Consider the following 14,412-nt stretch of genomic DNA (forward strand, 5'->3'; position numbering starts at 1 on the left):
CAACCGTTCCTTCAATGGTCTAGTCAGAATGTGCAAAACCCGCAGCAGTCACAACCGCAAAAGAATACTTATGTCCCTCCCACCAATCGTGGTAGTCAACCACAAGGGGGATATCAAAGGCAAAATCAAGGAGGACAGCATTTTAACAATCAATATCAACAGCCTCCTCAACAAACTCCTTAACAAATTCCTCAACAAGCTCCGAACAGTGATATGGCAGAGTTGCGCAATCTTTTGCAACAAACTTTGTCGATGCAGCAGAAGAAGACGGCTCGAATTTCTGAGTTGATTGCCCATAACAAGATGCTAGATAATCAAGTGGCTCAGATGGCACTTCAAAACCCATCAAAACAGGTCGTATGTCTTCCTCCTCAAGGTAAACAAGCTCACGAGCAAGCTAATGTTATTCAGCTGAGGAGCGGTACTTCTTATGCGAATCCCGACCTACAAAGCCTTGAGAATGACGTGCCCATTACTATTGATGAGGTCCCTTATATGCATCCCAAAGGATTGGGTAATTTGGAGCTTAGTGATGATGAAAAAGAACCTGACGAAGTTGAAACACGAGTTGACGATAAAAGCAAAAAAGATGAAGAAGCTGAACTTGCAGAGGTTCCTCGATCGAGTCAGCCCCAACTCAATCGAGGATCCAGCGTGCTCGATCGAGTCACCTCTCGACTCGATCGAGACACCTCTTCGACAGATGGTGGTGTTTCAAAAGTTGTTTCTAAGGTCAAGATAGCCGAGCCCATAACTATTGCACTACCTCTTTCTCATCGACAACAAAAATCCAAGCTGGATAAGCAGTTCGGTAAGTTTATGGAGGTTTTGAAGAACCTTCAGGTAAGTGTTCCTTTCACTGAATTAATTACTCAAGTGCCGGGTTATGCAAAATTCATGAAGGAGATTTTGACAAGGAAGAGATCCTTTGACGCGGTGGAAGCTATTGCTTACACTCAGAAGTGCAGTGCCATGTTGCCAATCAACTCACCACCTAAATTAAAGGATCCAGGAAGTTTTTCTATCCCTTGTCATATTGGCCACCTTTCTATTAGTAAAGCTCTTTGTGATTTAGGTTCTAGCGTCAGCGTTATGCCTTATTATATTTGTAAGAAATTAAATATGGGTCTGTTGACAGTTATTAATATGATACTGCAAATGGCCGATAGAACTGTTAAACACCCATTGGGGGTGTTAGAGGATGTTCCCGTTCGTATTGGGAAGTTTTTCATCCCCGTTGATTTTGTTGTCATGGACATGGCTGAAGACAACCAAATCCCTATCATTTTGGGCAGACCGTTCCTACACACTGCGGGGGAGGTTATAGATGTTAGGCAAGGGAGATTAACCTTAGCTGTGGGGGGTGATACAATTATCTTTAACTTGGAAAAAGCATTAAAACATCCCATGATAGAAGAGACTTGTCATAGTATAGATGTTGTTGATTTTACTATTGATGAGTGTCTTCCTATGTTTTTGGACAGGGATCCTCTGGAGAGTGCCCTGATCACGGATTCAGCTGATCAGACAGGTTCATGGAGTCCAGAAGTTCATCGGATTGAGAAGCTTCTAACTGGAGAGGAATGTCCCCATCAAAGGGTATATAGTTTGGGTACTACACCTAAGGTAACTGAGGTAAAGAAACCTGAACTAAAACTCCTTCCCTCTCATCTTAAGTATGAGTTTCTTGATGACTATGAAATGAACCCAGTGATTGTCAATGCTAGCCTAACTGAAGGTCAACTGTCTGCTTTGTTGACTGTTTTGCGAACTCATAAAAAGGCAATTGGGTATAGCATTGATGATCTAAAAGATATTAGTCCTAATTTTTGTATGCACCGTATTCATTTGGAAGAAGGCCACAAGCCTAGTGAACAAGGTCAGAGACGACTAAATCCTCCAATGCAGGAGGTGGTAAGAAAAGAGGTACATAAATTAATTGATGCTGGTATTATCTACTTTATATCTGATTCTAAATGGGTCAGTCCTATCCAAGTTGTACCTAAGAAAGGAGGTACTACAGTAGTAAAGAATGATAAGAATGAATTGATTGCTGCTAGACTTGTTACAGGGTAGAGGATGTGCATTGACTATAGGAAGTTGAACACGGCTACTAAGAAAGACCATTTACCACTTCCTTACATTGACCAAATGTTAGAGAGACTAGCATGTCATAGTTATTTTTGTTACCTAGACGGCTACTCCTGTTTCTTTCAGATACCCATTCATCATGAAGATCAGGAAAAGACCACTTTCACATGTCCATATGGTGTATTTGCCTATAGGAGGATGCCTTTTGGTTTATGTAACGCTCCTGCTACCTTTCAGCGTTGTATGATGGCCATATTTTCTAATTACATAGAGTCTATCATGGAGGTCTTTATGGATGATTTCAGTGTATATGGTACTGATTTTGATATTTGCTTGAGAAACTTGACTAAAGTTTTGCAGCGCTGTGAGGAGAGCAGCCTTGTTCTCAACTGGGAGAAGTGCCACTTCATGTTTACTGAAGGGGTGTTAATCGGTCACTTGGTGTCAGGTAAGGGTATTCAGGTAGACAAAGCTAAGGTTGAGGTAATTGAGCAACTCACGTACCCGGTTAATGTTAAAAGTGTGTATAGTTTTCTTGGTCATGCAGGGTTCTATCGCCGCTTTATTAAGGATTTCTCTAAAATTGCTCAACCTCTAACTCAGCTTCTTCATAAAGATACACCTTTTGTGTTTACTGACGAGTGTGTTAAAGCCTTTGATTGGATTAAACAAGCTCTTATCTCGGCTCCCATTATCCGATCTCCGGATTGGGGCCTTCCTTTTGAGATTATATGCGATGTCAGTGACTATGCAGTTGGAGCTGTTCTGGGGCAGCGAAAGGACAAGGTGTTACATGTCATTTACTATGCAAGCAAGACTCTTCTTGAAGCACAAATTAACTATGCTACTACGGAGAAGGAGCTTCTTGCCGTTGTCTATTCTTTAGACAAACTTAGAGCTTATCTTGTTGGTTCTAAAGTTATTGTTCATACTGACCATGCAGCTTTAAAATATCTTTTAACCAAACAAGAGGCTAAACCTAGACTTATTAGATGGATTTTGTTGTTACAAGAATTTGATTTAGAAATCCGTGATAAGTCTGGTGCTGAAAATGTTGTTGCAGATCATTTGTCCAGATTGAGATTTTCAGGATGAGAAATTTTGCCCATTGATGACTCTTTTCCAGACGACCATCTTCTAGCTGTAGCTGCAAATACCCCATGGTTTGCAGATTATGCCAATTATTTGTTAGGAGGTACACTTCCTCTTGATTTGTCTTATCATCAGAAGAAGAGATTTATGCATGATATGAAGCAGTACTTGTTAGAAATCTATATCTCATTACTTAACATATTCATATATGTGATTATTTAATTTAGTCATAAAATAAATGTTGATCTTATGCATGCAAACAATAAATAAATAAAGAGAAGAAATCGTTTTCCTCACATTAGAAATCGGATTTTTGGGCACAAGTGAGTTCTCCTACTCACTTGTTCTTGAGCTCTCCAAATATTGGATGAACAAGGATTCAAGTTTAGAATCCCTCCCAAGGATTAATACCCAAGGTAACCTCTAAATAAAATTAATATTATTGATACTAGAACCATATTAATTTGAATAAAATTGACCAAAATATTATTTTGTTCTCTTAATTTTCGGCTAAGAGAAGGGAGAAAGAGGAATAAATTTTTTCTCTCTAAAAACTCTTATTTTAGATAAAAATGAATGAATAATCATACTAGTATACAAGTAGTGTATATGGTAAAAATTGTAGAGAAAAACTCATGGTGTTCTCTTGATAAAACCGGGTAAAGGGAAGGGTTTTGAGGGTCAATGCATGAGCAAGGTGCTCTTCACAAGAGGCACTAGGTTTGAATGGCTAGGTTTAGGTAAAAATGATTATGTTTACCACTAAGTTAATCAACATAATATTTTCCTAATACTCCCACTAATTCGGTCCATTTTAGGATAAAATGGATTCCATTTTATCTTTGTCAATTTGTCAATTTGTCACATGTCACATGTCACATGTCATGTAAAATTGTTATGTATTTTTAACATATTAAAAATCAACGCATTAATAAAAATACGTCATATACAAAATTGACTTAGTAATTCATAATTACTTGTACCAAAATATTTTACCAATTATAAATCACAACATCTTGTATTTATAATAAATTATTCATTCAAATGCAATTGTTTTCTTAAACAATAATTCCATCTAAGTAATAAAACAATTCAATCACTTAGACCGTATTTTATTTAATCAAATTATAATGAGATACGTAAATATTACTTCCAAAATCGTCCGTCAATTTTAAGTAATTTAATTAACCTGTATCGTCATCCGATCAATTAAATAATCAATTAAGAGTGTTACCTTTTAGGTATGACCTAAGGGGATCAACTGATCACCACCGTCGCACGATAGTAACGTCAAACTCTAGTCAGCCAATCATTACCGATATGTGTGGACCAGTTGACAATAAAATTTTACTTCCCAATTGTATTCTTTAAAATGAGACTTAAACAAGTGATCATCATGATCGGCAGTTGTGATCGCATTATTGTCGGAGGACACATATTCCAACAATCTCCCACTTGTCCTCGACAAGTGTGCGTCACCAATTCTCTTGTCCTGTTACTATCTCCCACTCAATGCAAGGTGTCTTTTAGGTCATACTTGCAAGTGATCATATCGAGAGTGGTTTCCTCGATCTGGAGAATAACTGATTGACCGGATTTATCTACCATAGATATCATCCGAGCGTGGCCACGCATTTCCAGTTCATTACTCCTCGAGTGGCCCTGAGATATTGTTATAACCCTGACTAGGGGTGGACAATTCATATCGCACTCATTTCCTTCGACTAGCCACAGCCATTATAACCCAAAATATTCCCATTTGACCCCATTTACGATGGTCGTAGTAACATAAATCAAAGTTAGTCTGAAACTGTGCCATCTTAGGCGAATAGTCTTTAGTCAAAAGAATCGACTCATTAGAATACTATAGTAGCTCTCGCCACGACCAGGCTATATAAATTTGCCAGAACTCTATAAGCGGTCATAAGGCCCGACAAAGTGTTCCTAACAGTCTGCTTATGTGATCGACTAGTCATCACACATGACTCCATGGCACATGAACTTGCCATCAATCGCATCACATTCTAGTCACTTCGAGACGTCACCTCATATAAGTAACTATGGGCTAATACAATGCTAATCCGTGTTCACTTTAACGGGGTCTAATTGTCTCTACAACCCGTTTGGATGTAACAAAGTATAAGGTGAGTTATTAATAAGTCAAACGACAAATGTCGACATCACATTCGGGTAGTCAATATCGTATTACAACCTTGTGATGCATATCGTAAGTGTGTAAACACCAGACGATTGCAATGGAAGTTTAACATACCATGTGTCCATGTGTTCAGACTTCTTTTATCGCATTTTCCTTTACATTCATGTTATCTGTAATAGCATGAACCTTACCAAGTACATATATAGGTTCCCAACCTCGGTTTGGGTTCTTTATCTTGAAAGAACTTTCTGGTTATTTATCACACAACCAACGAATTTGTGGTGGATGATATAACTTGCACTGGTCAAGTGTTCTACCAACTCACAATGCACTAGGTAAACGTTTTGTAGAGTCTTGCAACAATTGTCAAGATAATTAGCCTAGCACTTCTCACAAGTCCTAGCATTTTAGAAAATATTAGTTTTGAGTAACTTCTTACTTCAACTAAGTATCTTTCCAAACTTCTTATTTCTCCTTTCAGCTTGAAAAGCTTAGGATTTTCATAAATCCTTACGCGTGTTCGAACTTTAATATGTGCAACCTCTTGACACATAACAGAGTGTTCTGTCCAACACTGAAATCGCTCATCGGTTCCTCCTCGAGAATACATGACGATTCTTCTATGGCTTGCCTATGAATCATCATGCTCTTATGCATATGATTCATTATTGGACATGTTCATGATTATTCTAATGGCGGAAACATTAGTAACTTTTAATCATGCCATCAACCATTCTTAGGTTCAATGAATGACCATGACTGCTTATGGTAATTCCATTTTCATCGATATGAATAACCTACGTTTGTTGTTGATTTGATGTGTATATCTCAATACCTATCCAACATCTTATGATGTGATTGGATTCAACATAGTCCATTTTCATCCAGAATTGAAAACTCAAATACTTCTTTATGAAAGAATAGTATTAGCTCGTCATTCTCAATGAGTAATGAGTTATAAACTTTTACAAGATGATTGCTCCCACTAAATTACATGTCTTCACATGATAATTTCCAACTCCCACTTAATTCCACATGTTTCGCAATTGACTACTCAATCGAAATAATTCAAGAATTGAAATATATTTTGCTTTGCCAAGTTATTAAGATAAAACCATATATGTTCCCATCATATCCTTTCAAAATACCTATTTTGAAAAGGTTTCAATCTTAACCTTATGGAAAGATATTTTAATCTCTAACTCATTCATTTTATAATGATGCGCGGCAATGTCATTAGATTAAATGTGAATTATATCTAATACACGTCCTTCTTAAAATACCCTTTTCGGAAGGAGGTTTAACCATTTCATTTTCATAATGAGGTTAAGTAATGACATTAGCGAGGTTAATACTTAACTTAGCTCTTGTGGATATCGGTATATCAATCTTTGCAACTTTTAGTCATAAATCTCATTTATTTTCTAGGATGCAACTTTGATTCATTTAGGCTCTTAAGTAAATATCAATATTGAAACTATTGGTCAAATGTTGTTCATAAACTAGTCAAAACTCTTGTTAATACTTTACTTTAGTCATTCTTATTCCAAAACTTTCTTTTGGTCTCCTCGTGTAGATATCTTGAGAACATATTCTTTTGATTACTTCATTTGGTCTCTTTTTTTACGTAGATTTCATCTATTCGAGACCATATATCTCATCTATTCGTGTATACTATCCGTATAGGTATAAAAATCATTATTTCTTGCGTAGATCTCATTTACACAAGTACACAAATTTTGCTTGGTGTTCTTTGTGTCTTCATTTTCTCCCACTCTATCTTTAGAATGAATACACTAGAGATTCAAAAATAGCATATGAGACACAAATAATGATTTTTGAAGTATAAGGAGGACTATCTCATAGGTTGACTAATGGTTTTAGATTTGATAAGTGTACTTGGTGATTGGCATTCCTTTAAGAGAGTTCATCAACTCAATATCACTATATAATTGATCATACTCAAGCCTTAAGCTTGTGTACATATAATGAATCCCATCATTATAGTTGTCCATTAGATCACTTAAGTGAATGATCATATGTTTCTATGAGCAAGCATATAAAGACGAATTTTTTAGAACAAGGATAAAATACGATAAAACGGGTGACTTGGGTTGCAAACCAAACCACCACAATCCAAAATACAACAATTGTTTTAGAGAGGATCAAACATTTCCATGTCGAACACGGAAATCAAAAGGTTCTAAAAATCCGAAACATAATTAAAATAAGACAATAAAAGCCAAGTTTCATGGAAGCTACTCCTAGCTTCTTGATGGTTTCTCAAGCTTGCTTTTCGTTTCCCTTGTCCTTGCTTGGTGGAGGCCCTATTTACAATAAAAAGGGCATACATTATCACAACTTTGTATCACAATACCATAGTTGAATTAGAAACATAAAAGAAAGGATATTACTTACTGGAGTGATCTTTCTAGCTTTAATGTCACCAAGATATTTGAAACAATTTCTTTTCCAATGTCCAACACCATTACAATAATGGCATTTATCAAGAGGACCCTTCTTGATCTTGGAAGTGCTAGCTTCATAAGTCTTAGCTTTGGTGAAAATGGGAGCTTGCTTCTTAGCCTTCTTCCCATTCTTCTTGAACTTCCCCTTGCTTTTGGTGCTTATGTTAATCACATCCTTAGGTGGGTTAACATTTAACCCCATGTCTCTTTCGGCTTGCACAAGTAACTTGTGCAACTCTTCAAGAGACATGTCCTTGTCTTGCATGTTAAAATTCACCCGGAATTGAACATACGCTTTGACTTTGGATAAGGAGTGTAGAATCCTATCTACAATGAGTTCTTTGGGGATTTCAACCTTTTGAATCTTCAAGGTCTCGACTAGTTCCATCAATTTGAGCACGTGAGGGCTAACCTTTTGGCCCTCTTTAAAGTCGAGATCAAAGAATGCCGCGGCCGCCTCATATTGGACGATCCGCGGAGTTTGTGGAAACATTGTCACAAGCTTGGAATAGATTTCATTAGCGGTGCCCATCTTAAAGGCCCTCCTTTGGAGATCCGCCTCCATCGCAAAGATCAACACATTTTTCATTGCGGCGGACTCCTTGTGGTAGCCTCATATGCTTCCCTAGTAGCGGCACTCGACCTAGCATTAGGTTCGGGTGGAGAGGCCTCGGTGAGGTAACGAAACTTGTCGTCACCTTGGGCGGCTAATTTGAGTTGGGAATCCCAATCGGAGAAATTTGACCCATTGTTTTCAAGTTTACAACGATCCATGAAGGATCAGAGCCATGACTTATTAGTGAGAGGTGTGGCGTTGGTGTTTGGAGTGGCCATTTGTTATGAGAAATAAAAGAGGTCTACAAAACAAAATAGAAGGAATAAAACATATGTCGTTTTTCAAAATGATAATACTCGTAAAAATTTAATTTTAATTTAAACAAGTTTTATTGCATTTATCTAGTGACCTCTACGCAACTTAGATAAATGATTCCAAGATCCAAATTCATATTAACTCGGGCATGGTAGGGCCGATTCATCCCTTATCAATACAACTTGGTGGATTAACGCTCTAATCGATTCTACTTTTAGAACTCTTGGTTGATAAAATTACATTAACATTTATCTTTAGCCCGGAACACATGCGACTACGGTCACGAATACTTCCGTTGAGCTCAATCCAAATTTCGAATAAATGTGTCAATGATCCAAATCCACATGAACTTGGGCACGGTAGGGCCGATTCATCCCTTATCAACATGAATTCGGTGGATAGAAATTTATCAACCACTTCCCCTACGTAACAAGGTTTGTACCCCGGTAGGGCCGAGTGCACTCCCTCGCGAAATAGGTTTTCATGGTTTCTAGTTTTTGGTAAGGCTATGTCTCAATTGATTATTTTAGCGAGAGATCATGTCAATTTATTATCTGTCACGTTTTAAGTGAACTAAAGCGGTGAACTACGATAACTCTAATTGACACGGTCGATAAACTTGATTTAAAAGATGATGCATGTTTTAGTTATGACGATTTAGCGATGCATGCGACATATAAATAAAATGCAAAGCATAAATTAAATCCTAGTATGGTCTTCCTAAAATAGAAAATCTAATTAACTATTACATATTCGGAAACCAACTCCATTGGTACCTTGAACTTCAGTTTTTGGCACGCATCTCGAGGTAACACCGTCTTTATGTATCGCCTTCTTGAGTGACACCGTCTTCAAGGAACTCCGAAATAATTAAATTACATAACAAATTACATAATTTCCTATTATACATTTGTAATTAAAATAAATCTATTAAATTACAAAACGGTGATACGAGATCACAATAAATTACAACCGAATCGATATTCCCATACATTTCGGGTAATACCAATTAAAACTAAGGCCATACTAAGTAAAAATTACATAATTCAAAATTACATAAAATAAAATTATGACAATCATAAATAAAATGCAGCATTATAATATGTATGAACATGCCCAATTTTATGCTAAATCGCTTTTAAGGAGCCAATATCGTATATTAATCGGTTTTTACGGATTTGCGTGATTCAACATTTTAAAATCACAATAAATTACATAAAATCATATTTATGCATAAGTTAATTACTCTAAACTTCTTAGGACTCAAAATTAGTCTCCACTAACATATTGACTATAATTGACTTATATTTCTTAAAATTGTTCATTAATGGACTCAAAATTACAATAAAATGCCATAAACTCCAAATAAATCATAAAAAATTCAAATAAATTCAAAATTTGAAATTTAAACTCATGAACATTCTGTAAAATTACCATGACACTCATAATGTCCCAAAACTTAGGTTAAAATTTCGAAATTTATCGGAAAAACTATGTTGCGGTTTATCGGATTTATCAATTATAATCATAAAAACTTGAGAAAAATTATATTCAGCAACTTTTCAATTTTAGATCTGAAAAAGATAATAAAATGCAACATGTGACATTTTTCATTAGTCATGAAGTATGTTTTAGCAATTATTCACTAATTAAGTCACTATTTATGTTATTTTTTATCAAAAATTCATAAATCATGCATAAAGACTTCATTATAGCCAATTATTTTACACACATCTTGTAAAATTGCATGGGACAACATACTAAATTTCTATGACCAGATTCGAAATATTTCTCATAAAACTTATTTTTCATTTAAATTTGATTTTTATCATGAAAAATCCATATTTAGAGCATAAAAACTCCAACAATTCTGAAAATTTACAGGTCATCTAAATATAATATATGTGAAAACATATCCAAAACTCACTGGAAAATTCGAAGTTTAGCTAAATTTAGTCCGAAAATGACATTTTTATCATAAAATCACATTTTTAATGCCATTATTATATAAAATGAACAATAAAAATCCATAAATTAACCAAAATATCCTAAATATATTTTACGATCAGAAACTTTAACATGCAAAATTGATTTCGTGATATATCATAATAGACACAAATTTATGAGTTTCATATGTTAATCGTATAACTCGGAAAAACTATAACCGATTTGCATGCAAACAACCTAAGGATCATGATACCGCTTGTTAGAAATCTATATCTCATTACTTAACATATTCATATATGTGATGATTTAATTTAGTCATAAAATTAAATGTTGATCTTATGCATGCAAACAATAAATAAATAAAGAGAAGAAATCGTTTTCCGCACATTAGAAATCGGATTTTTGGGCACAAGTGAGTTCTCCTACTCACTTGTTCTTGAGCTCTCCAAATATTGGATGAACAAGGATTCAAGTTTAGAATCCCTCCCAAGGATTAATACCCAAGGTAACCTCTAAATAAAATTAATATTATTGATACTAAAACAATATTAATTTGAATAAAATTGACCAAAATATTATTTTGTTCTCTTAATTTTTGGCTAAGAGAAGGGAGAAAGAGGAAGAAATTTTTTCTCTCTAAAAACTCTTATTTTAGATAAAAATGAATGAATAATCACACTAGTATACAAGTAGTGTATATGGTAAAAATTGTAGAGAAAAACCCATGGTTTTCTCTTGATAAAACCGGGTAGAGGGAGGGGTTTTGAGGGCCAATGCATGAGCAAGGTGCTCTTCACAAGAGGCACTAGGTTTGCATGGCTAGGTTTAGGTAAAAATGATTATGTTTACCACTAAGTTAATCAACATAATATTTTCCTAATACTCCCACTAATTCGGTCCATTTTAGGCTAAAATGGATTCCATTTTATTTTTGTCAATTTGTCACATGTCACATGTCATGTAAAATTGTTATGTATTTTTAACATATTAAAAATCAACGCATTAATAAAAATACGTCATATACAAAACTGACTTAGTAATTCATAATTACTTGTACCAAAATATTTTACCAATTATAAATCACAACATCTTGTATTTAAAATAAATTATTCATTCAAATGCAATTGTTTCCTTAAACAATAATTTCATCTAAGTAATAAAACAATTCGATCACTTAGACCGTATCTTATTTAATCAAATTATAATGAGATACGTAAATATTACTTCCAAAATCGTCCGTCAATTTTAAGTAATTTAATTAACCTGTATCGTCATACGATCAATTAAATAATCAATTAAGAGTGTTACCCTTTAGGTATGACCTAAGGGGATCAATCTGATCACCACCAGCCGCACGACAGTAATGTCAAACTCTAGTCAGCCAATCATTACCGATATGTGTGGACCAGTTGACAGTAAATTATTACTTCCCAATTATATTCTTTAAAATGAGACTTAAACATGTGATCATCATGATCGGCAGTTGTGATCGCATTATTGTCGGAGGACACATATTCCAACAGTACTTCTGGGACGATCCCTATATGTTCCGAGAGTGCGCCAATGGTATCTACAGACGATGTATTCCAGAGGGTGAGGTACGTGCCATCCTCTCTCATTGTCACTCTTCTTCCTATGGTGGTCATCATGGTCCTTCTCGGACATTTTCTAAGGTAATGCAATCGGGTTTTTATTGGCCTACTATCTTAAAGGATGCTACTAACTTTGTCTGTTCTTGTGATGCATGTCAAAGAACTGGCAATATCTCGCAAAGGCATGAGATACCTCAAACTGGAATCTCCTAAGTGAAGATTTTTTATATTTGGGGCATTGATTACCAAGGGTCGTTCCCTACATCTTTTGGGAACCAATACATATTAGAAGCTGTAGATTATGTTTCTAAATGGGTGGAGGCAATTGCCACCCCCACTTGTGATGCTAAATCTGTTGTTAAGATGTTTCAGAAGATTATCTTTCCACGGTTCGGAGTACCTCTTGCGGTGATCAGTGATGGAGGCAAGCATTTCAATGAGCGTCATCTTAATTCTCTCTTGAAGAAATATAGCATTACCCACCGCAGAGGATTAGCTTATCATCCACAAACCAGTGGACAAGTAGAGATTTACAACAGAGAGCTGAAACAGATCTTGGAAAAGGTAGTAAGCAAGAACAGAAAGGATTGGAGTAGGAAGCTAGATGATACTTTGTGGGCTTACCGTACTGCTTTCAAAACTCTGATTGGTACATCACCTTACCGTATCGTCTATGGCAAATCTTGCCATTTACCTGTGGAGCTTGAGTAAAACGCTATGTGGGTCATAAAAGAGCTGAATATGGATCCCTCACTGGCGGGTGAGAAACGGTTGATGCAGTTGAATGAGCTTGATGAATTTCGACTGCATGCCTACGATAGTGCTCAAGTATACAAGGAGCGAACGAAGAAGTGGCATGACAAGCATATCTTGCAAAGGTAATTTTATGTTGGTGAGAAAGTTCTCTTTTTTAACTCTCGTTTGCGTTTGTTTCCAGGTAAATTGAAGAGTAGATGGTCTGGACCGTTCACTATTGCTGAAGTGAACAAATTTGGGTCAGTTACACTGCATTCTGACACAGGAAAGACCTTCAAAATGAATGGGCAACGCTTCAAAACATACTATGAAAGAGCGTATGTTGGGGTAATAGAGGCTCTTGACCTTTTTATCATTGATTCTTCTTACTGATGAAGAATTACGGTCGTGCGGGACCGCAAAAACCAGCGCTACCGAGAGGCAGCTCGGATTTTGTAACGTATTAGTTTGTAATTAGGATTTCAATTTCAGCTTTTGTAATCGCTTTTACGTTTTTCTTGAACTTCGAGAGATGAGCGGAGGGAATTTCATGTGTTCCCCAAGTGTTATGTGCAGGACTGGCGGAATTTGCAGCTAAGAATGCCAAAGAATGAAAAAGGGAACCATCAAGTGCTTCCTCGATTGAGCCAGGAGCGACTCGATCGATGAACCTATGAGCTCGATCGAGTGAAATGGTGGCTCGATCTAGGCACCAATGCAGGAATTAAAGAAGCTTAAAATGAAAGTCGGCTAGTCAGGAAATTGGTTCCTCGATCGAGCCAGGCACGACTCGATCGAGGCACCTAAATAGACCGGGTTCCGCGGTTTTCTTTATGCCGGTTTTATGCTTCATTGTTATTATTTATTTCAAATCCCTTCTTCTATTTCGACACTCTTACTGCCTATATTGCTCTTTATCTCTTCATTCCTCATCAATCTGAAGGAAAAGTAGATCTTTATATACTTAACATACTCATATATGTTATAAATTTAATTTGTCATAAAATTAACTAATGATCTTATGCATGCAAACATTAAAACAAAATAAGGAAGAAACATTATTCTTACATTGGAATTTCGGTTCTTATGGGCACAAAAGAGATCTCCTTCTCTTTTGTTCTTGAGCTTTCCTTTAGGATGAACAAAGACCCAAGTGTAGGATCTCTCCCAAGGATTAATACCCAAAGCTTACTCTTAATTAAAATTAATATTATGAATACTAGACAATATTAATTTTGTAAGAAAATTGACCCAAAAATTTGGTCTTTTGGGCTCCCAAATTCGGTTGGGTGGAGAGGAGAAGAGGAAGAGTTTTTCTTTCTAAAACACTTGTTTTTAGATTAGTATCATGAATGAATTATGACTTGAGTATATATAAGGCAAAGGAAGATGAAAAGCCACACCCTTTTAGCTTCCCCAAAACCGTGTAGAAGAAGAGGAAGGGTCAAGGCTTTTTGT

This window comes from Silene latifolia, chromosome 10 (genome assembly GCF_048544455.1).
Source record: "Silene latifolia isolate original U9 population chromosome 10, ASM4854445v1, whole genome shotgun sequence".
NCBI lineage: Eukaryota > Viridiplantae > Streptophyta > Magnoliopsida > Caryophyllales > Caryophyllaceae > Silene > Silene latifolia.